Consider the following 26,575-nt stretch of genomic DNA (forward strand, 5'->3'; position numbering starts at 1 on the left):
AAAAATAGTACTAATAAAACTGGCACCTTATCCCCTAGTTTCCAAAATGGGGTCACTTCTTGGGAGTTTCTACTGTAAGGGTGCATCAGGGGGCTTCAAATGGGACATGGCATCTAAAAACCATGTGGAGTTCCTTTCCTTCTGCGCCCTGCCGTGTGCCCATACAGCAGTTTACGACCACATGTGGGGTGTTTCTGTAAACCGCAGAATCTGGGTAATAAATATTGAGTTTTTTTGGCTGTTAACCATCGATGTGTTAGAGAAAAAAATTGATTAAAATGGAAAATCTGCCAAAAAAGTGAAATTTAAAAATTTGATCTCCATTTTCCTTTAATTCTTGTGGAACGCCTAAAGGGTTAACAAAGTTTGTAAAATCGGTTTTGAATACCTTGAGGGGTGTAGTTTCTACAATGGGGTCATTTATGGGGGTATCCACTATGTAGGCCCCACAAAGTGACTTCAGACCTGAACTGGTCCTTATAAAGTGGGTTTTGGCAATTTTCTTAAAAATTTGAAGAATTGCTTCTAAACTTCTAAGCCTTCTAACGTCCTAAAAAAATAAAATGACATTTCCAAAATGATGCCAACATAAAGTAGACATATGGGGAATGTTAAATAATAAATATTTTATGTGTTATCACTTTCTGTTTTAAAAGCAGAGAAATTGAAATTTAGAAAATTGCGATTTTTTTTAAATTTTTGGGTAAATTTGGGATTTTTTCATAAATAAAGGTGAAATATTTTGACTCAAATTTATGACTATCATGAAGTACAATGTGTCACGAGAAAACAATCTCTGAATGACTTGGATAAATAAAGGCGTTCCAAAGTTATTACCACATAAAGTGAGATATGTCCGTTTTGCAAAATTTGGCCTGGTCAGGAAGGGGGCAAAGGGCCCAGATGGGAAGTGGTTAATAACAGAATATGACACCAGTATCTAACGCTTGTATTTCACACTGACAGATGCAGCAATGGCTGTAAAATGTAGTATTTTGCACAAAAAGGGTGTTTTTTAAAACCCGGAAAATTATTGCAGTATTTCAAGCTTGTATTTAAAATGACAAATACAGCAAACGCCGCAAAATATAGGATTTTGCCCAAAATGGGTATTTTTTTAATAACAGAATATGACAGCAGTATCTAACGCTTGTATTTCACACTGACAGATGCAGCAAGGGCTGTAAAATGTAGTATTTTGCCCAAAAAGGGTGTTTTTTAAAACCCAGAAAAATATTGCAGTCTTTGAAGCTTGTATTTAACAATGACAGATGCAGCAAACACCCCAAAATTTGAATTTTGCCCAAAATGGGTGTTTTTTTTTAAATAACAGAATATGACAGTAGTATCTAACTCTTGTATTTCACACTGACAGATGCAGCAAGGGCTGTAAAATTTTGTATTTTGCCCAAAAAGGTTGTTTTTTAAAATCCAGAAAATTATTGCAGTATTTCAAGCTTAAATTTCACACTGACAAATGCTGCATAGGCCCCAGATGGAGTTTATTGCCCAAAAGGGGGGCTTTTTTAAACCCAGAAAATTATTGCAGTCTTTTAAGCTTGTATTTAACAATGACAAATGCTGCAAAGGCCACAGATTTAGGGTCTTGCCAAAAATGGGTGATTTTTTTAAACCCAGAATATAATTGCAGTATTTCAAGCTTCTATTTGACTGTCACTGCACATATGCTGTGCTGGTGCACTGAACTTGCATAAAATGGCCACCGCCGCCCACCTAACTAACAGACGGATAAAAGTTATTTTTCAGTGTCACTGGGCTCAGGGCAGGGTAAAAAGATTGTGCACTGCACCCTCAAAACAAAATCTAGGTAAATTGATGAGTTAACAAGCACTTCAAATTAACCTGTTGGGGACACATGCCGTACCGGTACATCATGATGTCCTGGTACTTAAGGACACATGACATACTGGTACGTCATGTGTATTTACCATCACCGCCGCCCGGCGGGCGGCGATCGGAACGGAGTGCCTGCTGAAATCATTCAGTAGGCACTCTGCCACAATGCCGAGGGGGTCCTGTGACCCCCTGTATCGGCGATCACTGCAAACTGCAGGTCAATTCAGACCTGCAGTTTGCAGCGTTTCTGTCGGGGATTGGCAGTGCCATCGGGTCCCCGTGCTGCTGTAATGGGGACCCGATGGCATGGAATGCAGCGCAATGCCTTCTTTAGGCATTGGCGCTGCCTTCCGGTGAAGAGCCTGTGAGATCCAGCCAGAACAGAAGTATTGGAATGCATTATAAAGGGGATCAGACCCCCAAAAGTTGAAGTCACAAAGTGGGACAAAAAATAAAGTGAAAAAAAGTGGAAAAATAAAGTTTTCCCCCCAAAAATTGAAAGTTTCAAGTAAAAAAAACTAAAAAAATTCATTTTCCCCAAATAAAGTAAAAATAAATCGGTAAAAAAGTAGACATATTAGGTATGGCTGCGTCAGTATCGACCGGCTCTATAAACATATCACATGACATAACCCCTCCGATGAACACCGTGAAAAATTATAATAAAAACTGTGTAAAAAAAGCCATTTTTTGTCAACTTACATCACAAAAAGTGCAATAGCAAGCGATCAAAAAGTAATATGCACCCCAAAATAGTGCCAATTAAGCCGTCATATCATCCCTCAAAAAATGAATCCCTACCTAAGAAAATCACCCAAAAACGGAAAAAACTATGGCTCTCAGAATATGGAGACACTAAATCATGATTTCTTTTTTGTTTAAAAACTATATTATTGTTTAAAACTTACATAAATAAAAAAAAGTATACATATTAGGTATCACCGCATCCGTAATAACCTGCTCTATAAAAATATCACATGACCTAATGCCTCAGGTGAATTCCGTAATAATAATAAAATAATCCAGATACATCCAGATTGCAGCTGGCTCAAACAGTTGTAGCACGCTCTGACAGTGTTACTTCACACTGTATGCTTTTCCTCCAGACTGAGACACACCTAAGATCCAGCAGCAGGATTAAATAGGATCCCTGGACATGAGCTTGCCTCAAGTCCCGGACTGGAACCTGGGGAACAGGCACCCACCCAACACATTGCCTGTTCCCAGTAAAAGCCTGCCCTGAACTAGCTGAACCAGCTACACTATCTATTTTCTGTATCCACCAGCTAACTTAGTGGAGACCTAGGCTAGGGCTTTTACTCCACCAAGGCCGGGCACCTTGGTGGCACATTCCTGGTAAGCAAGCCGCTTTAGAATGCTTCCTGCAAAAATTCTGGGTCACACATATCTCCCCTCATGGATGATTCCTGTCACCGCCCCACAACTGCTCTATAAAAATATCTCATGACCTAACCCCTCAGGTGAACACTGTAAAAAAATAATAAAGAGCGGTGTAAAAAAAAGCCATTTTTTGTCACCTTACATCACAAAAAGTGTAATAGCAAGCGATCAAAAAGTCATATGCACCCCAAAATAGTGCAAATCAAACCGTCATCTCATCCCACAAAAATAATACCCTACCCAAGATAATCGCCTTAAAACTGAAAAAACTTTGGCTCTCAGACTGTGGAGACACTAAAACATGATGTTTTTTGTTTCAAAAATGAAATCATTGTGTAAAACTTACATAAATAAATAAAAAGTATACATATTAGGTATCACCGCGTCCGTAATAACCTGCTCTATAAAAATATCACATGACTTAACCCCTCAGGGGAATACCGTAAAAAATAAAAACTGTGTAAAAAAAGTGTAACTGCAAGCGATCAAAAAGTCATACGCAGTCCAAAATAGTGCCAATCAAACCGTCATCTCATCCCGAAAAAAATGAGCCCCTACACAAAACTGTCGCCCAAAAAATTAATAAAACTATGGCTTTCAGAATGTGGAGACACTATAGAATATATCTATTTTTTTATGTTTTGTTATGTAAAACTGAAACAAACAACCCAAAAAAGTAGTCATATTTGGTATTGTCGCGTCCGTGAAAACCTGCACTATAAAAATACCACATGATCTAACCTGTCAGGTTTATGTTGTAAATAACAAAAAATAAAAACGGTGCCAAAACAGCTATTTCTTGTTACCTTGCCTCACAAAAAGTGTAATATACACCAACCAAAAATCATATGTACTCTAAAATAGTACCAACAAAACTGCCACCCTATCCCATAGTTTCTAAAATGGGGTAACTTTTTTGGAGTTTCTACTCTATGGGTGCATCAGGGGAGCTTCAAATGGGATATGGTGTCAAAAAACCAGTCTAGCAAAATCTGCCTTCCAAAAACCATATGGCATTCCTTTCCTTCTGTGCCCTGCCTTGTGCCCGTACAGCAGTTTACGACCACTTATGGGGTGTTTCTGTAAACTACAGAATCAGGGCCATAAATATAGAGTTTTGTTTGGCTGTTAACCCTTGCTTTGTAACTGGAAAAAAAATATTAAAATGGAAAATCTGCCAAAAAAGTGAAATTTTGAAATTTTATCTATATTTTCCATTAATTCTTGTGGAACACCTAAAGGGTTAACAAAGTTTGTAAAATCAATTTTGAATACCTTGAGGGGTGTAGTTTGTTAACCCCATTTTTGGGTGGTTTATTTTATGTAAGCCTCACAAAGTGACTTCAGACCTGAACTGGTCCTGAAAAAGTGGGTTTTAGAAACCTTCTGAAAAATTTCAAGATTTTCTTTTAAACTTCTAAGCCTTGTAACGTCCCCAAAAAATAGAATGGCATTACCAAAATGATCCAAACATGAAGTAGACATATGGGGAATGTAAATTAATAACTATTTTTGGAGGTATTACTATGTATTTTAGAAGTAGAGAAATTGAAACTTGGAAATTTGCAAATTTTTCAAAATTTTTGGTAAATTTTGTATTTTTTTTTATAAATAAAAGAGATTTTTTTTTACTCCATTTTACCAGTGTCTTGAAGTACAATATGTGACAAAAAAACTGTCTCAGAATGGCCAGAATAAGTAAAAGCGTTTTAAAGTTATTCACACATAAAGTGACACTGGTCAGATTTGCAAAAAAAAGGCCTGGTCCTTAAGGTGAAAATGAGCCCGATCCTTAAGGGTTTAAAGATTGTTTCCTATTCTCTCCCTCACAGCAGCAGCATCCTATCTCTACAGAGCAGAGTGACGTGCAGCGCTATGTGACTCCAGCTTATATAGAGGCTGGGTCACATGCTGCACTGGCCAATCACAGCCATTCCATTTGTAGGCATGGCTGTGATGGCTTCTAAGGGCACACAAGTTAAACGCTTGTTGATTGGCTGCTCTGCAGCCTTTCAAATTGCGGCATTAACTCGCCAAACACCGAACCCGAACCTAAACTTTTACTGAAAAGTTCTGGTTCGGGTCCGGGGTCAAAAAATCCTAAAGTTTGGTACGAACCCGAACTTTACAGTTCGGGTTCGCACAACCCTACCTAGGAGCTAAAGCTATGACATCTTTCAAGAGTAGAAGGGGGGCGGGTGTTGCCAAAGCCCTACAACTGGCCGAGAACCACTCCCAAACCTGGGTGGGACTCCTGATCCAATCTACAACTCTAGTGAGATGAAAAGCTCTCATATACATTTCAGGATCAGGCAGACCAATCCCCCCCCCCCCCCTGAATTTAGGTTTGGACAGTGTGTCAAAGGAGATCCGCAAGCTCCTCCCCTGGAAGATGAACCTGCGTATATGTTTGTTTAAGGAATAGAAATAAGATTTGGGGATCTTAATAGGAAGAATTGCATTAAGTAGGTAAGTCTTGGTATCACAATGGACATAAGGATATTTTTCCTTTCGAACCAGGAAAGGTAAGGAAAGTCCAAAGAGTCCAGCTGGGCAATCGTAGAGAGTAATAGGGTCTTGTAGTTAAGTCTAGACAGATCCGAAAGGTGGGGAGTGAGCTTCACCCCAAGGTATGTCAATTGTTGGTTGTGCCAATCAAAGGGGGAATCTATCTAAAGAGCCAAAAGGACCGAGGGAGAAAGGCCAACATGCAGCACCTGAGACTTAGAGAGGTTAACCTTAAAGTTAGACAGCGAGCCAAAGTGGTTGATTAGTGACAGAATAATAGGCATGAATTTGCAATTGTTTGTTGTGAGGATCAGAAGAACATCTGCAAACGTTGTTAGTTTGGTCTCAAAGCCGTCCACAAAAAGTCCTCTAATCTCCCTCTTCTGCCTGAGGGCCTGTAGGAGTGTCTCCATTACCAATACAAAGAGAAAAAGCAAGAGTAGGCATCCCTGCCTGGCACCATTTTTGATTGGGAATCGAGATGATAAAACTCTGTTAACCAATACGGACGCTGAGGAGTTGGAGTACATAGCAAAGACTGCGCCAATAAAAGTCTCCGGAATATGAAATCTAGACAGAGTTAACTCGATATATGACCAGTCAACTTTGTCAAAGGCCTTCTCGGCGTCCGTACCAAGCAGAACCAAAGTGGTGGATCTACAGGAGGCATAGTATAAGGCATTTAAGACCTTAGTGGTATTTTCTTCCCCTCACGTCCTTTGACAAATCCCACCTGGTCTGGGTGAACCAGATTAGGCAATAGAGTCTGTAATCTAGTGGCTACCATCTTGGCTAAAAGCTTGATGTCAACATTTAACAAGGATATAGGACAGTAATTGGAGCAGGAGGTATGTCTTTCCCATATGCCCATGTTTATGCAAATGAGTTTTAAATGACAAAACTGTATAGAAAGGTTACTGAATATTATGTTAGGACAATCAGAAAACTTTGTCTCCATAATGATATTGATCTGGGTGCACAGGTCCACCCAACCCATCCAAAGATCTGACATAACTTTGAAGCTTATTGGCTCTCAGTCAAATGAGAGCTGGTTTGGAATGTCTCATAGTGCGCAAGGCTGCCATTGTAAGGTATGCTGATTAAGGCTGTCATCTGTCTCATGGATAGATTGATGTCTTGCATATACCTGGCTTTTGGCATATAGCCTTTGTGTGGTTGTTTATTGTATGTCATAGATAATAGGAGTCCAAGATGCATTCAGCTATTCTCTTAATGTTGTTTCTAAACCATTTTGATGGGGTTTCTATCAATTTCTAACCTTTTTTTTGTGAAACAGACACCCTCTTCTCTTCCGAGCAGGGGGTGCCTGAGGTTCTCCCATTGACTTCTATTGTGCTCGGGTGCTTGGTAGAACCGATGTGTTCGGCCAGAGCACACAAGCACTTTGGTGCTCGCTCAACAAATCGTATCTTAGCACTGTAATTCATAAAACAGCACACTAATCCCTATCACAGCACAAAAAACAGACAGCAAATTATTTTTTTTCAAAGACAAAAGACAAAGACACTAATCCCTATCACAGCACACTAATTCCTATCACAGCACAGAAAAACAGACAGCAAATGACTTTTTTTTTCAAAGACTAAAGACAAAGACACTTATCCCTATTATAGCACTGGAATTCCTATCACACTACCTAACACCCTGCACTGGAACCTATCAGCTACAGTATATCACTATCTAACATATACTGACTCTCTCCCACTAACTATCTGTATTATATATATGAGCTAACTATCTAATGTAATTAAATAAGGATCAAAATGAGTCTGCAAAGCACAGAGCACAGCAATGACACTGCTCTCTCTCTCTCTCTCTCTCAGAACTGAAAAAAATGGCTGCTGGGGAGTTTCCTATATAGTATAGGGGTAGGCAACTTTCCTATTGATTGCTAGGGGTGTTGCTAAGCTCTAAAAAAGATATTGCAGCCTTATCATTGGCCCACAAGCAAGAAGCAGTAGTACTGGAGAAAAAAAAACTAGAATATTCGCGATTACGAATATATAGCACTATATTCTAAATTTCCGCGAATTCTCGAAGTGCCGATATTTGCGATAAAAATTTGCGATTAGAATATTCGCGCTGAACACTATTTATAAATAAAGGTGAAATATATTGACTCAAATTAACCCTTAACATGATGTACAATGTGTCACGAGAAAACAATCTCTGAATGGCTTGGATAAATAAAAGCATTCCAAAGTTATTACCACATAAAGTGACATATGCCAGATTTGCTAAATTAGTTCTGGTCAGGAAGGGGGCAAATGGCTCAGTCTGGAACTGGTTAAGGAAGTTTAGTTATTGTGATATCAAATAGTTGCACACTGTATGCATTTTATTATTGGTCCCTGATCAATATGCATTGTTGTATTTAGTAAAACTTTGGGTTCTTATCAGCAAACCTTGGGAAGTCAATTTAAATAATTTAAATAGAGTAATTTGAATACCTTATTGAAATCTGTAAATTGGCCAATTTAAGTTGGTATTATCAAAGCGTGTATTTGGAGGCTATTTCTAAACTTCTGCATACATAATGCATTTTTAATTTTGTACCTGATAATACTTGGTGAACATTGGTAATCCTAAGGCACATTTAATTATAGATAATTCATCAACCATTTTAAAAAGTAAAATATTCAATAAACAAGGTTAATATGAATAGTTGACTCTTCTTGACTTGTGATGTTTGAATGAACATGAAAGCTTTTACAGTAAATCCATGGAACTCAGAATAATTGTGTACATAAACAATTATATAGAAGAAAGGTATTTTTACTTAACACATTGAGATCTGTCAATTTGCATTATTAATCTGGTATATTTTACTCTGAAGCCATTTATGCATTTTGTCCATGCCTGACAATGGAAATAAAGTACTTTCTTGCAGGTCATTTAGGACAATATTTTGGTCTGTGACATAGCTTTAAAAATATGTTGTGTTGCAATTACATTTCTTGCAATGTTTAAATAGGCACTGTCATCTCAACACATTTTGCAGAAATCAATGGTACAAGTAGGTTTAAGAAACTTTTTAATATATCTTATTACAGTAAATATATATATATATATATATATATATATATATATATTTCTTCAGTTATGATAATCTTTATTCCCCACCTCTGCATGATTATCCACTTTTAATTGTCAGTTTACTGAGGGATCAGAGTACATGCTGCTAACGAAAATCTATGGAAAGAAAAAGTCACAGTCACACTCCTGTATAATGCCTTCAATGCTGCTTCTGAGAGTGTGCTACAGAAAAATATAAGAACAGGATCTTCTCTTCTCTGTGGGTGCTGTTTGTGGAAGACATCATAGCAGCTAGTCTCCACCCACTAGCTCAGCGAAAGGTAATCATTAGAAATAGAGCCTAAAGAGAGGACAACTGTTGATAAATGCAAAAAATACATGGCATATAATGGCCAATTATAGAGCTACCCCTCATGTACATACAAGTGATAGCTTATTCTAAAAAGTCACCAGCCACACTTTACAAAAATTGAAAAGAAAACCTGGCTTTTAAAAAAAAATGCCTCAAAAAGTTAAATGATTAATAAGAACATCTGGAATTTAATGATTGTTAGTCTGCATTTCAAACAGATTGCTCAGATAAACTTTACTTTTTTATAAGCACTTTTATCATACAGTATGTTATATCTCTGTTTCCATTATCTTGCCTTTCCAAGTATACATGCTATATCTGAAGAATGTACGTATGGACAGCATAGAAATATCTCTCACATGCACATTGCACATCCATTATCCTGCCGCACACTATATACCCCCCCCACACACACACACACACACACATACAAACACAGTCTATAGATTAGAGTTTGTGTCCTGTTGCTCAGGACTCAGGAGAAGCTTTCTTTCTGCTATTGCCAGTATTTGCTGGTTCATTTAGTTACCCAGGGTGCATCACGGGGAGGCGAACCAGCTGTACATCCCATACCGTACCGTCAGTTCACTAGACAAGAACATTTCTGCTCAGCTGGCCAATATCCGATTACTCAGACCCCACACACATACAATCACAATACAATCCCATCTTATAACGGTAACATTAAATCTAATATTTCCCCTTTGAAGACAAAATATTTCAGATTTTTTGTATAAAAAAAATGTGGGATTTTATGCTTGCATCTTTATCCTGCAGCGCATGTTGGGGCGGGGCTGTGACTGGACCCGGGTCCACGCAGAGAAGCAGGCCATTGTGAGGGAGATCCGTTCCGAGCTAAAGAGGAAGTTGAAGGGCAATCACCCTAGGATGGCCATATTAAAAAATGGTCAGATTTGAAGAGGGGGAATTTGGCGCGAATCAGAGAGATTCGTGACAGAATATGGCCAAGTACAATGCTTACATTACTTTTGTTTTTCTCGCCAACACTCTGTAATGTATATATACAGTTATGAAAATAAGTATTTCATTCCTTTACAAATGATTACTTATTAACTGGTGTGACATGTAGCAAATCAGACGGTTACATCATACATCTCTACCTCGCCATGAGTGTATACAGTGGATATAAAAAGTCTACACACCCCTGTTAAAATGTCAGGTTTCTGTGATGTGAAAAAATTAGACAAAGATAAATCATTTCAGAACTTTTTCAACCTTTAATGTGCCCTATAAACTGTACAACTCAATTGAAAATCAAACTGAAATCTTTTAGGTAGAGGGAAGAAAAAAGATAAAAATAAAATAATATGGTTGCATAAGTGTACATACCCTTAAACTAATACTTTGTTGAAGCAACTTTTGATTTTATTACAGCACTCAGTCTTTTTGGGTATGAGTCTATCAGCATGGCACATTTTGACTTGCCAAGATTTGCCCACTCTTCTTTGCAAAAACACTCCAAATCTGTCCGATTACGAGGGCATCTCCTGTGCACAGCCCTCTTCAGATCACTCCACAGATTTTCAATCGGATTCAGGTCTGGGCTCTGGCTGGGCCATTCCAAAACTTAAATTTTCTTCTGGTGAAGCCATGCCTTTGTTGACTTGCATGTCTGCTTTGGGTCGTCATGCTGAAAGATGAAGTTCCTCTTCATGTTCAGCTTTCTAGCAGAAGCCTGAAGGTTTTGTGCCAATATTGGCTGGTATTTGGAACTGTTCATAATTCCCTCTAGCTTAACTAAGGCCCCAGTTCCAGCTGAAGAAAAACAGCCCCAAAGCATGATGCTGCCAACATCATGTTTTACTGTGGGTATGGTGTTCTTTTGGTGATGTGCAGTGTTGTTTTTGCGTCAAGCATATCTTTTGGAATTATAGCCAAATAGTTCAACCTTGGTTTCATTAGACCATAACACCTTTTCCCACATACTTTTGGGAGACTTCAGATGTGTTTTTGCAAAATGTAGCCTGGCTTGGATGTTTTTCTTCTTCCCACTCTACCTCATAGCCCAGACTTATGAAGAATACGGGAGATTGTTGTCACATGTACCACACAGCCAGTACTTGCTAGATATTCCTGCAGCTCCTTTAATGCTGCTGTAGGCCTCTTGGTAGCCTCCCAGACCAGTTTTCTTATCGTCTATTCATCAATTTTGGAGGGACGTCCAGTTCTTGGTAATGTCACTGTTGTGCCATATTGTCTCCACTTGATGATTGTCTTCACTGTGTTCTATGGTATATCTAATGCCTTGGAAATTCTTTTGTACCCTTCTCCTGACTGATACCTTTTAACAATGAGATCCCTCTGATGCTTTGGAAGCTCTCTGTGGACCATGGCTTTTGCTATGGGATGCGACTAAGAAAATTTCAGGAAAGACTAACTAGAACAGCTGAACTTTATTTGGGGTTAATCAGAGGTAGTTTAAGTGATGGCAGGTGTATGCTGACCCCTATTTAACATGATTTTGAATGTGATTGCTTAATTCTGAACACAGCTACATCTCCAGTTAACCACATAATTTTAGTTTGTTCTTTTTTTTTTTTTGCTTTCTTCCTTCCACCTAAAAGATTTCAGTTTGTTTTTCAATTGAATAGTACCGTTTATAGATCACATTAAAGGTGGAAAAAGTTCTGAAATGATTTATCTTTGTCTAATTTTTTTACAGCACAGAAACCTGACATTTTAACAGAGGTTTTTAGACTTTTTATATCCACTGTATATATATTTATACACACAGCGAGGTACAGATATATGATGTAAACGGCTGATTTTGTGTGTTTTACACACACAGATATCTATATATGTGCGTGTGTATATACAGTCAGGTCCATAAATATTGGGACATCAACACAATTCTAATATTTTTGACTCTACGTGTATACACCACCACAATGGATTTGAAAAGAAACAAACAAGATGTGCTTTAACTGCAGACTGTCAGATTTAATTTGACGGTATTTATAATCAAATCCGGTGAACGGTGTAGGAATTGCAACAGTTTGCATATGTGCCTCCCACTTGTTAAGGAACCAAAAGTAATGGGACAGAATAATAAATCAATAAATCAAACTTTCACTTTTTAATATTTAATTGCAAATCCTTTGCAGTCAATTACAGCCTGAAGTCTGGAACGCATAGACATCAGCAGACGCTGGGTTTCATCCCTGGTGATGCTCTGCCAGGCCTCTACTGCAGCTGTCTTCAGTTCCTGCTTGTTCTTGGGGCATTTTCTCTTCAGTTTTGTCTTCAGCAAGTGAAATGCATGCTCAATCGAATTCAGGTCAAGTGATTGAGTTGGACATTGCATAACATTCCACTTCTTTCCTTTAAAAACTCTTTGGTTGCTTTTCAGTATGCTTTGGGTCATTGTCCATCTGCACTGTGAAGCGCCGTCCAATGAGTTCTGAAGCATTTGCCGAATATGAGCAGATAATATTGCCCGAAACACTTCAGAATTCATCCTGCTGCTTTTGTCAGCAGTCACATCATCAATAAATACAAGAGATCCAGTTCCATTGGCAGCCATACATGCCTATGCCATGACACTACCACCATCATGCTTCACTGATGAGGTGGTATGCTTAGGATCATGAGCAGTTCCATTCCTTCTCCATACTCTTCTCTTCCCATCACTCTGATACAAGTTGATCTTGGTCTCATCTGTCCATATGATGTTGTTTCAGAACTGTGAAGGCTTTTTTAGATGTCGTTTGGCAAACTCTAATCTGGCCTTCCTGTTTTTGAGGCTCACCAATGGTTTACATCTTGTCGTGAACCCTCTGTATTCACTCTGGTGAAGTCTTCTCTTGATTGTTGACTTTGACACACATACACTTATCTCCTGGAGAGTGTTCTTGATCTGGCCAACTGTGTTTTTTTCACCAGGGAAAGAATTCTTTGGTCATCCACCACAGTTGTTTTCCGTGGTCTTTTGGTGTTGCTAAGTTCACCAAAGCGTTCCTTCTTTTTAAGAATATTCCAAACAGTTGTTTTGGCCACGCCTAATGCTTTTGCTATCTCTCTGATGGGTTTGTTTTGTTTTTTTCAGCCTAATGATGGCTTGCTTCACTGATAGTGACAGCTCTTTGAATCTCATCTTGAGAGTTGACAGCAACAGATTCCAAATGCAAATAGCAGACTTGAAATGAACTCTGGACCTTTTATTTGCTCATTGTAATTGGGATAATGAGGGAATAACACACACCTGGCCATGGAACAGCTGAGAAGCCAATTGTCCCATTACTTTTGGTCCCTTAACAAGTGGGAGGCACATAGGAAAACTGTTGTAATTCCTACACCGTTCACCTGATTTGGATGTAAATACCCTCAAATTAAAGCTGACAGTCTGCAGTTGAAGCACATCTTTGTTTCATTTCAAATCCATTGTGGTGGTGTATAGAACCAAAAATGTTAGAATTGTGTCAATGTACCAATATTGATGGACTTGACTGTATATACATCACCTGCAATCATCATTCTGTATTCCAGTAAAGGCCCCGTACATCATTACATTAGATTCATCCCCACTTAACTCCTTAACGCCCGATGACGTACGTGTACGTCAGATCTGGACGTGACTTAAAGCCCATGACATAAATGTACTGCATGGTGATCGGGCGGGGGCAGGAGCTGCGCCCACCCGATCGAGGGCAGGAGTCCAGCAGTCACTGATAGCCGGACCCCTGCTGTATAAGCCAGCATCGGTGAATTCACTGATGCTGGCGCATTAACCCCTGCACGGCTGCGGTCATCGCTGATCGCGGCACGTGCGAGCTTCAGACATGTCCTCCCCCATCAGGTCCCCGCGCTGCTGTGACGAGGACCCGATGGCAGGGAAGGTAGCTCGATGCCTTCCTTAGGCATCGTGGCTGCCTAAGGGAGGGCCTGTGAGATCCAGCCCCCTGTATTACACTGGTAATACACTTATAGCCACCAATGCATTACAATATAGAAGTATTGTAATGCATTGTGAAGCGGATCAGACCCCAAAAGTTGAAATCCCAGAGTAGGACAAAAAATAAACTGTAATAAAAAGTTAAAAAAATATAGTTTTTTAAAAAAAAATTAAGAAAAAAAAAGCATATTATGTATAAAAATATCACATGACCTAGCCCTTCAGACGAACACCGTTAAAAAAAACCTAAAAATAAAACTGCTAAATAAACTATTTTTTGTCACATCAGATCACTAAAAGTGCATCACGAAGCAATCAAAACGGCGTATGACCCCCAAAATAGTATCAATTTAATCGACACCTCATCCCATAAAAAATTAGCCCCTACCTAAGACAATCGCCCAAAAAATAAAACAAATATGGCTCTCAGAATATCGAGACATTAAAACATGATTTATTTTGGTTCAAAAATGCTATTATTGTGTAATAATAAAATACAAAAAAAAATACATATTAGTTATCCTATATTATTACATCCGTAATAACCAGCAGTATAAAAATATCACATGATCTAACCTCTCAGGTATACACCGTAAAAAAATGAAAATAAAAACTGTCAAAAAAGCCAGGTTTTTTTACACCTTACATCACAAAAGCGTAATACCAAGTGATCAAATTTTTGGTACATTTAGTATTTTTACACTTTCATGAAATACAATATGTGACGAGAAAGCAATCTCACAATGGCCTGGATAAGTAAAAGCGTTTTAAAGTTACTACCACATAAAGTGACACATGTCAGATTTGCTCAAAATGGCCTGGGCAGAAAGGAGAAAAATTGCCCTGTCATTAAGGGGTGAATTTGCATTTGTTATGAGTTCTGAGTTGTTTGTCTAAATTCTGAACATTGTGTGATTACAGGGGTTCCAGTTCCCTCTGTACGGCACAGGCCTTCTACAGAGGATTTGGTGGTGTTTGTGGTCTTGGCATTGGAGGAGGAGGAGGAGGGAGAGCATGCTGGACCCTCCCAGCATGCAGATGCTCCACCACCACTTGATGTTGGCGAAATGATGGATGCCGAAGAGGCTGGTCTCTCTCTGCAGCCGCATTCACCCCCCCCCCCCCCCCACCAGCTCCTAATGAGGAAGGAGGAGGTTGTCACTAGCCTCCGCCAGAAGGGTAAATATGTGCACACAGCAATATAATTCTGTATCCATAACATGTATAGAAACAAAGGGCCAACAATTAGGGGACAACACACACTACAGTAATAGAAAACAACAATACTGGACACTACTATGTAATCTACATAAAAAACATTAACTAAACAACTAAATAACATTATAGTCTACATAACTATCACAAACTAACCAACTAAATACAATTATACTCTACTAAACTAGCACTAACTAACCAACTAAATAACATTATACTATACTGAGCTACCACTAACTAGCAAACTATATAATCATCATAAATATCATTAACTAGCAAATTGTAATGTAAATCGTCAGTGCTTTAAAAAATACTACACACAATGCACTAATTGCCTCCTAATCTTAATTGAAAGTAATTTTAATATTCTTTTAAATCCTAACAGTACTCAGTAAATAAATAAAAAAATTATGCAGCTGCAGCAGACCGACCAAAGGGCAATGCTGGAGATCAGTGCCCAGCAAAAGATAATATGGGAGCAGCAAAGGAGGTTACATCAGCAGTAGCGCCATCTGGATAAGAAGGTGCATCAGCTGGAGGAGCTGCACCATAAGGGGATCCAGGAGTTGCTGGACCTTCATAAACAACAAAAAATGTTGCCTTATCGGCATATTTTTTCATCAACATGGTTAATAAATATTTCTTTGTGTTCTAACGTGTGCTTTTGTTTTTAGATACGGTTATGTTTTTGATTAATTTAAACTTATAAGTTTGAAGTAAGGCCCCTTTAGTCCTGGGGCAAACTTATCTGGATCAGGACAAACAGCAGCAGCAGGTAAAGATAATGGTGGAGTAAACTGCCTACACAAAACTCAGCAGGCTCAGGACAGACAGTAGCAGCAGCAGCAGGTGCATGGTAATGGTGTAGTATAAGGCCTACACATAGCTGGGCCAAACTCAGTCAGACCAGACTGGAGCCAGTTCTTTGTTTGTAGCAGAAATATGTTCCCAGGAATGGGCCCCCACCAGACTGGGTCAACCCCCCAAAAAAACTTATACACCTCTGACAGCAGTATGTTCTTTGTTGGCAGCAGGAATGTGCTTCCATGCATCCAAATTGCAATATATTCCTTTGCCATTTTTATATTTAAAAGAATTTTTAAGATTGTAAAGCCCACAAGACATAAAAAAATTTAATAAAAAAAAAAAAAATATATATATATATATATATATATATATATAAACACATGACACGGCACAGCCTCAAGAAAATGTACGTTTTTTTTCAACCAAAAGCGACGTTTCAGTCCACACATTGGGACCTTTCTCAAGCAGTGACAAAAGTGAATGGTGCCAATTACAAATACAAACTCAGGTGATTATTTAATGAAAACTATCAATAATTGAATTAGATATAATATGTTTGATTCGTATTGTGTCTAAACATAAAAAATTATGTAAAAATAATAATAATAATTCAATAATATACAAGTATTCATACTGTTAAGAGATTATTAACTTCCATTAAAGTATGTGAATTCATATTATCTCCTTATTTCATCACAATTTCTGATTTAAAAAAAATATCATAAAGCATTTTTGTCATTAAAACATCCGGTGTACCGATTAAAACATAATGGAGGGGGCCAAGAACTAACCAGCATGGATCCAATATAGCGTCCCGTTTGGTTAACAACGCATGTTTGCGCATTGCTTCCGCATTACATAACGAAAAATGTGATGCAATAATGTGATTGTATCGAAGGAGGAACACACATAAGCTGCTAGTGTCCATAGACAGGTTGTTCACATGATAACAGATCACGTGTTCGCAATAGAAACTAAACGCAAGCTGAGTAAAAAACGCATCCTTTCTATGCGGTCACATCATAGCAAACCTTGGAAATGATAACTCCCAAAATGGTGACAAGGCTTCAAGAATATTCTATATACCACAGTTTATATTGAAAAATGAAAAGCTTACATTCTATAAAAATCTCATGCGCACAGTATCATTTCATAGTTGTCAAAAAGTAACATAAAAAAAAATTATATTAGATTTATACATGTGCCAATAACGCTCCATTCCCAAAACAGGATTACCATACGGATGAGATAACGCCAGTCAAACTCAACCATGTGGAGAGGTCAACATGGAAGTCAGGCATCCTGTTCAGGATGACAGACTACACTATGTTAGAACCTAAATCCCGATTAAAACAAACAAGAAAATAATAAAATAATAAAATGTAATTAGTGTCCTCAATAAGTCCTGTACAATGTGAACTGCTCAAGACCTCTTGAAAAGGAAAGCCCAGATGCGGTCCCCACCTAGTTTTAGTAAGAACCACACCAGGGCCGCCCAAAACCCAAGTAAAGCAAAATTATAACAGATAAAGTAAAACAAAAACAAAAAAATGGTTTTTGGTGAATAAAGCGTAACACCGTATGATTGTATTTTATTAAAAAGAATATATATATATATATATATATATATATATATATATATATACACTGCTCAAAAAAATAAAGGGAACACTTAAACAACACAATGTAACTCCAAGTCAATCACACTTCTGTGAAATCAAACTGTCCACTTAGGAAGCAACACTGAGTGACAATCAATTTCACATGCTGTTGTGCAAATGGGATAGACAACAGGTGGAAATTATAGGCAATTAGCAAGACACCCCCAATAAAGGAGTGGTTCTGCAGGTGGTGACCAGAGATCACTTCTCAGTTCCTATGCTTCCTGGCTGATGTTTTGGTCACTTTTTAATGCTGGCGGTGCTTTCACTCTAGTGGTAGCAAGAGACGGAGTCTACAACCCACACAAGTGGCTCAGGTACTGCAGCTTATCCAGGATGGCACATCAATGCGAGCTGTGGCAAGAAGGTTTGCTGTGTCTGTCAGCGTAGTGTCTAGAGCATGGAGGCGCTACCAGGAGACAGGCCAGTACATCAGGAGACGTGGAGGAGGTCGTAGGAGGGCAGCAACCCAGCAGCAGGACCGCTACCTCCGCCTTTGTGCAAGGAGGAACAGGAGGAGCACTGCCAGAGCCCTGCAAAATGACCTCCAGCAGGCCACAAATGTGCATGTGTCTGCTCAAACGGTCAGAAACAGACTCCATGAGGGTGATATGAGGGCTCGACGTCCACAGGTGGGGGTTGTGCTTACAGCCCAACACCGTGCAGGACATTTGGCATGTGCCAGAGAACACCAAGATTGGCAAATTCGCCACTGGCTCCCTGTGCTCTTCACAGAGGAAAGCAGGTTCACACTGAGCACATGTGACAGACGTGACAGAGTTTGGAGACGCCGTGGAGAACGTTCTGCTGCCTGCAACATCCTCCAGCATGACCGGTTTGGCATTGGGTCAGTAATGATGTGAGGTGGCATTTCTTTGGAGGGCCGCACAGCCCTCCATGTGCTCGCCAGAGGTAGCCTGACTGCCATTAGGTACCGAGATGAGATCCTCAGACCCCTTGTGAGACCATATGCTGGTGCGGTTGGCCCTGGGTTCCTCCTAATGCAAGACAATGCTAGACCTCATGTGGCTGGAGTGTGTCACCAGTTCCTGCAAGACGAAGGCATTGATGCTATGGACTGGCCCGCCCGTTCCCCAGACCTGAATCCAATTGAGCACATCTGGGACATCATGTCTCGCTCTATCCACCAACGTCACGTTGCACCACAGACTGTCCAGGAGTTGGCAGATGCTTTAGTCCAGGTCTGGGAGGAGATCCCTCAGGAGACCGTCCGCCACCTCATCAGGAGCATGCACAGGCGTTGTAGGGAGGTCATACAGGCACGTCGAGGCCACACACACTACTGAGCCTCATTTTGACTTGTTTTAAGGACATTACATCAAAGTTGGATCAGCCTGTAGTGTGTTTTTCCACTTTAATTTTGAGTGTGACTCCAAATCCAGACCTCCATGGGTTGAAAAATTTGATTTCCATTTTTTTATTTTTGTGTGATTTTGTTGTCAGCACATTCAACTATGTAAAGAACAAAGTATTTCAGAAGAATATTTAATTAACTCAGATCTAGGATGTGTTATTTTTGTGATCCCTTTATTTTTTTGAGCAGTGTATATATATATATATATATATATCTATATACATACATGTGTGTGTATGTATATATATATATATATATATATTTATTTATTTATTTATTTATATAGACAATACATGATGAACAGAGCACATGCACAAAAAATTAAGCATCCAAACAAGTTTAACCACTTAAGGACCACAGGTTTATACCCCCCTAGTGACCAGGCCCTTTTTTTTACAAATCGGCACTTCACAACTTTAACGGTTTATTGCTTGGTCATGCAACTTGGCACCCAAATTAATTTTACCTCCTTTTCTTCTCACAAATACAGCTTTCTTTTGGTGGTATTTGATTGCTGCTGAGATTTTTCGTTTTTCTGATATTAATTAAAATAGACCGCAATTTTCTCAAAAAAAGTGTATTTTTAACTTTCTCTGGTTAAATTGTTCAAATATAATTACATTTCTATACAAGTTTGTGTCAGAATTTATTGTACTACATGTCTTTGATAAAAAAAAATCCAATAAGTGTATATTTATTGGTTTGCGCAAAGGTTATAGCATTTACAAACTATGGTACAAAAATGTGAATTTCAGCATTTTTAAGCAGCTCTGACTTTCTGAGCACCTGTCATGTTTCTTGAGGTGCTAGAATGCCAGGATAGTATAAATACCCCCCAAATGACCCCATTTTAGAAAGAAGACACCCCCAAGTATTCACGGAGGGGCATGGTGAGTTTATGTATGATTTTTTTTTTTTTCACAAGTTAGCGGAAAATGACACTTTCTGAGGAAAAAAATAAATAATAAGGTTTCCATTTCTGCTAAATTCTGGCAAAAAAAATAATAAATCTCCACGGACTCACTATGCCCCTCAGTGAATACTTTTGGGTGTCTACTTTCCGAAAAGGGGTCATTTGTGGGGTGTGTTTACTGTTCTGGCATTTTGGGCGGGGCAAAATTGTGAGCAACCCTGTAAAGCCTAAAGGTACTCGTTGGACTTTCTGCCCCTTTACGCACCTAGGCTGCAAAAAGTGTCACACATGTGGTATCACCGTACTCAGAAGAAGTAGGACAATGGGATTTGGGGTGTATTTTTACATATACCAATGCTGGGTGAGAGAAATATCTCTGTAAATTGACAACTTTGTATAAAACATGTAAGCATGCAGTGGGTGACATCATAGATGGTAGGTATGTGTCACTGAGGCTGCTACGCTCAGTGATGTAAATCCCGGAGGTAAGTAGTGACCAGTGGTGGTAGATCACTGAGTTGGTGGTAGCTGGATTTTGGGTCCGGGATTTAGGAGTGACTGAAGAGCTTGGGTGGGAAGGTCACTCTCATACTCCATCTGGAGGATGCAGGCAATTGGTTGCTAGGAGCAACGACATGAAAACCTGTCAGTGGTGAATGTCGTGGGTTAAGGCAGCAGCAGGATTGCAACAAGAATCTGTTGAAATGGAGGAGCTCCTCAAGCAGATGGTGCAGAGCAATCTACAGCAGCGGCAGGCACTGGAGCAGCAGCAAAGAGCCCATGCAGAGGCTTTACAGGCTCAACGGCAGGCTAATGCGCAGCAACACGAGACTAACCGTCTATTGACTGAGCAAATTGCGGCCCTCAAAGATGCTGTGACAGCACCACAAGTGGTGCATATGGCTGGACAAGCTTCAGTTGGTGTGCGGAAAACTGTGCAGTCTGCTTTACAGAGAATGACAAATGAGGACGACGTGGAGGCTTATTTAACTGTCTTTGAACGTATTGCAGACAGAGAGAAACTGCCTGTAGATCAGTGGGCTGAGGTGCTGGCTCCATATTTGACTGGGGAGCCGCAGAAAGCATACTATGACCTGACCTTGCAGGATTCGAGAGACTACCGCAAATTAAAAGCGGAAATACTGGCTCGCATGGGAGTCAGTCCTGCACTCCAGGCCCAGCGGGTACAACAGTGGATCTTTTTCCAAGACAAACCACCGAGGTCACAGATGTTTGATCTGTTCCACTTGGTACGGAAGTGGTTGCAACCAGAGTCGTCGTCCCCAGAGCAGATGGTGGAAAAAGTGGTAATGGATCGTTACCTGCACTCTCTTCCCGGGCCAGTACAACGGGTTGTCCAGGGAGATCCCCAGAATGCTGACCAGCTGATAAACCTGGTTGAGAGGTACACTGCAGCGGAGAACCTCCTTGCAGGAGCTGAGAAAATAAAAATAACTCCACGTAACCCCAAGGTTTATGCGGAACCCAGTAAGAGGGGTTTTAAACCCAGGGGAGAGCGGGGACAAGTGCCCGTGGAAACGAAAAAAGAATCTCCAGAAACTGGTTCTAGACCTCCACCCCGCCGTCTTGTTTGTTGGAGGTGTCATAACCTGGGGCACATTGCAGCTCACTGTCCCATGACAAATGAACATATGGATTGTGATATGGCACGACGGTGCTCCCTGTTTGCCCATCCCGCCTGCAGTGCCATCCAGTAGCAGGCAACCGGGCCTCATATGTGCCAGGTGACTATCAATGCTAGCCCTGTGACTGCACTACTAGACTCAGGAAGCCTGGTTACACTTGTTAGAGAAAATCTTGTTCCCGTATTGCCGGCACCTGGACAGGGCATGGGGGTGATGTGTGTGCATGGGGATGTTAAGAACTATCCAGTTGCTCAGGTCACCATAGCCACTGAATGTGGGACTGTATTGCATACAGTGGGCATGGTGAAGAACTTATTGCATGCCATGATAATAGGGCGGGATCTTCCGTTGTTTTGGGAACTGTGGGGTAAAATGTCACCCAACCAAGTAAAATTTGCACCTGCTTATGATGTGTCTCATGTTGAGGAAATCACAAACCAGGCTATGCCTAGTGAACCAGCTGAGATAGTTGAGGGATTTCCGCTATCTGTCTTGGTGGGAGACGAGAGTGAGACCGTAGAATCTGAGCAGACCATACCCGTTCTGGATATCCCGCAAGGGAATTTTGGGACGGCCCAGGCGCAAGACCCCACTCTAAAAGGGGCTTTAGCAAATGTGACTGTTCTAAATGGTGTTCCCCAAGAGCCGGGTGCTGACCACAGGTATCCGTATTTTGAAATGCACAATGACCTCTTATATCGGGTTACCAAAGCTCACAATGAGGTGATAGAACAGTTAGGGGTTCCCGGGCCCTATAGAAAAATGGTCCTAGAAATGGCTCATATTCATGTGTTAGGGGGTCACCTAGGTACAGATAAAACCCGCGAACGAATATTTCAGAGGTTCTATTGGCCGGGGTGTTATAAAGAAATAGACGAATACTGCAAATCCTGCCCTACATGCCAATTAAAGGCCCCGCTGTCTCATTTTAAAAGTCCGTTGGTGCCACTTCCTATTATTGAGATACCGTTTGAAAGGATCGCCATGGACTTAGTGGGACCATTAGACAGATCAGCTAGGGGACACCAGTATATTCTAGTAGTGCTGGATTATGCTACCCGGTATCCAGAGGCCGTGCCGTTACGAAACTCTTCCGCTAAAACTATTGCTCGGGAGTTGTTTCATATCTGCACGAGAGTTTGGAAAGGTGACAATTGCTAGTTCCTTATCAAGTCCCCAAAGACAGGAAACTAAAGAGTTGTTGCAACGTAATACGGACATATTCTCTAGCTTACCAGGTTGCATTAATGTGGTGGAACATGATGTCATCACTGAACCCCACGTAAGGGTTAAAGTAAAACCGTATCGCATCCCAGAAGCCCGTAGACAAGCAGTCTCAGAAGAGGTTCAGAGGATGTTACAATTAGGGGTAATTGAAAGGTCCAAAAGTGAATGGTCCAGCCCAATTGTGTTGGTCCCAAAACCAAATGGAAGCTGGCGCTTTTGTAATGACTTTCGGAAACTTAATGAGGTTTCCAAGATGGATGCTTACCCTATGCCTAGGGTGGATGAACTGGTTGAAAGGTTGGGTCCCGCCAGGTATATAACCACATTAGACCTCACCAAAGGGTATTGGCAAATACCCTTAGCAAAAGAGGCCCGAGAGAAAACAGCCTTTTCTACGTCAGAGGGATGTTTCCACTATGTGAGGATGCCATTTGGGTTTAAAGGGGCCCCTGCTACATTTCAAAGGGCAATGGATGACATTTTGCTTCCCCACAGGGAATATGCAGCAGCCTACTTAGATGACATTGTTATCTACAGCCTGGATTGGAAAAGCCATTTAAGTAAAGTCCAGGCCGTTCTAGACTCACTCAAAAAAGCAGGATTTACAGCCAACCCAGAGAAGTGTGCCATAGGTATGGAGCAGGCCAAATACTTGGGTTATGTTGTGGGAAAAGGCATGATTAAACCCCAGGCCAACAAGGTAGAAGCCATACAGAGTTGGCCCCAGCCTCTTACAAAAAAACAAGTGCAGGCGTTCTTAGGGATAGTCGGATATTACCGGCGATTTGTCCCCAACTTTGCCAGTATTGCTGCTCCTTTGTCTGACCTCACGAAAGGGAAAAAGTCAGTTATGGTTCAGTGGTCCCTGGAGGCAGAAAAGGCATTTGTAGAACTAAAGTCCGTTCTTTGTAGGCAACCAGTGCTAATAGCGCCAGATTTCTCCAAGGAATTTATAGTACAGACAGATGCATCAGAGGTGGGTCTAGGGGCTGTTATGTCCCAGGAGGTTAACCGAGACGAGCATCCTGTCATGTATCTAAGTAGGAAACTGAACCCCTGTGAGAGGAATTACTCGATTGTGGAACGGGAATGTCTGGCAATAAAATGGGCCCTAGAGTCCCTAAGATATTACCTGCTAGGCAGAAAGTTCAGACTCGTCTCAGACCATGCCCCACTGAAGTGGATGAGTCAAAACAAGGGAAATAATGCTAGGGTAACAAGGTGGTTCCTGGCATTACAGGATTTTGACTATGTGGTGGAACACAGGCCAGGTAAATTGCACATCAATGCAGATGCCCTGTCAAGAGTCCATTGTTTGGTTATGGAAGGTGCCAAGCCCCCCGGCTTTAGGCAGAGGGGGGGGGGATATGTAAGCATGCAGTGGGTGACATCATAGATGGTAGGTATGTGTCACTGAGGCTGATACGCTCAGTGATGTAAATCCCGGAGGTAAGTAGTGACCAGTGGTGGTAGATCACTGAGTTGGTGGTAGCTGGATTTTGGGTCCGGGATTTAGGAGTGACTGAAGAGCTTGGGTGGGAAGGTCACTCTCATACTCCATCTCGGGTGTTACCGCCACACACACAGGTGCGAGGGTGATTTAAAAAAGACACTCTGCCAGAGAGCAGTGTTTGTGGATGGTGGTCTGAGAGGTAGACTACTGAACCAAACCTCTTGGCAGTGAGGATTTGCTGGGAGAAAACTGCAGCTGGTGAGAAGCCTGTATCACTGTGTTTTGTTATTTCATTTGGACTGTTCTGTTATTTGAAGAAAGCAAGCCTGTACTGTACTGTGTGCCTAATAAACCCTGAAAAGAGACTGTTTGAGTGGTCCCGTCTCACAAACAATTTAAAAAGTTGTCATTTACAGAGATATTTCTCACACACAGTATGGGTATATGTAAAAATACACCCCAAAACACATTGCCCTACTTCTTCTGAGTACGGCGAAACCACATGTGTGACACTTTTTTGCAGCCTAGGTGCACAAAGGGGCCCAAATTCCAATGAGTACCTTTAGGATTTCACAGGGCATTTTTACGCATTTGGATTCCAAACTACTTCTCATGCTTTAGGGCCCCTAAAATGCCAGGGCAGTATAAATACCCCACAAGTGACCCCATTTTGGAAAGAAGACACCCCAAGGTATTCCGTGAGGGGCATGGCGAGTTCATGGAAGATTTTTTTTTTTTGGCACAAGTTAGCGGAAATTTATATATATATTTTTTTCTTTCAAAGTCTCATATTCCACTAACTTGTGACAAAAAATAACATTTTACATGAACTCACCATACTCCTCACGGAATACCTTGGGGTGTCTTCTCTCTAAAATGGGGTCACTTGTGGGGTATTTATACTGCCCTGCCATTTTAGGGGCCCTAAAGCGTAAGAAGTAGGTTGGAATCCAAATGCGTAAAAATGTCCTATGAAATCCTAAAAGTACTCATTGGAATTTGGCCCCCTTTGCGCACCTAGGCTGCAAAAAAGTGTCACACATGTGGTATCGCCGTACTCAGAAGAAGTAGGGGAATGTGTTTTGGGGTGTATTTTCACATATACCCATACTGTGTGTGAGAAATATCTCTGTAAATGACAACGTTTTCAATTTTTTTATACAAAGTTGTCAATTTACAGAGATATTTCTCTCACCCAGCATGGGTATATGTAAAAATACACCTCAAAACACATTGCCCTACTTCTCCTGAGTACGGCGATACTACATGTGTGACACTTTTTTTGCAGCCAAGATGCACAAAGGGGCCGAAAGTCCAACGAGTACCTTTTAGGGGGGCATTTTTAGGCATTTGGATTCCAGACTTCTTCTCACGCTTTAGGGCCCCTAAAATGCCAGGGCAGTATAAATACCCCACATGTGACCCCATTTTGGAAAGAAGACACCCCAAGGTATTCCGTGAGGGGCATGGCGAGTTCATAGAAGAATTTTTTTTTGGCACAAGTTAGCGAATACCTTGGGGTGTCTTCTTTCCAAAATGGGGTCATTTGTGGGGTGTTTGTACTGCCCTGGCATTTGAGGGTCTCTGCAATCATTACATGTATGGCTAGCATTAGGAGTTTCTGCTATTCTCCTTAGGCCTCATGCACACGACCGTTGTTTGGGTCCGCATCCGAGCCACCGTTTTGGTGGCTCGGATGCGGACTTATTCATTTCAATGGGGCCGCAAAAGATGCGGACAGCACTCCGTGTGCTGTCCGCATCCGTGGCTCCGTTCCGCAGCCCCGCTAAAAAAATATAACATGTCCTATTCTTGTCCGCGCTTTGCGGACAAGAATAGGCATTTATATTGCCGGCGCCCGTTCCGTTCCGCAAATTGCGGAAGGCAACACGGGCGCCTTCAGTTTTTAGTGGATCCGCGGTTTGCGGACCGCAAAAAACAGCGCGGTCGTGTGCATGAGGCCTTATATTGAGCATACGGGTAATGAGATTTACTTTTTTCCGTTCAGCCTCTGGGCTGAAAGAAAAAATGAACGGCACAGATTTCTTCATTCGCATCGATCAATGTGGATGAAAAAATATAGAACATGTCCTATTCTTGTCCGAAATTGCAGACAAGAAAAGGCATTTTCTATAGAGTTCTGGCAATGTGCGGATCCGCAAAATGTGGAAAGCACATTGCCGGTGTCCGT

Source organism: Bufo bufo, chromosome 2, assembly GCF_905171765.1.
Source record: "Bufo bufo chromosome 2, aBufBuf1.1, whole genome shotgun sequence".
Lineage (NCBI taxonomy): Eukaryota > Metazoa > Chordata > Amphibia > Anura > Bufonidae > Bufo > Bufo bufo.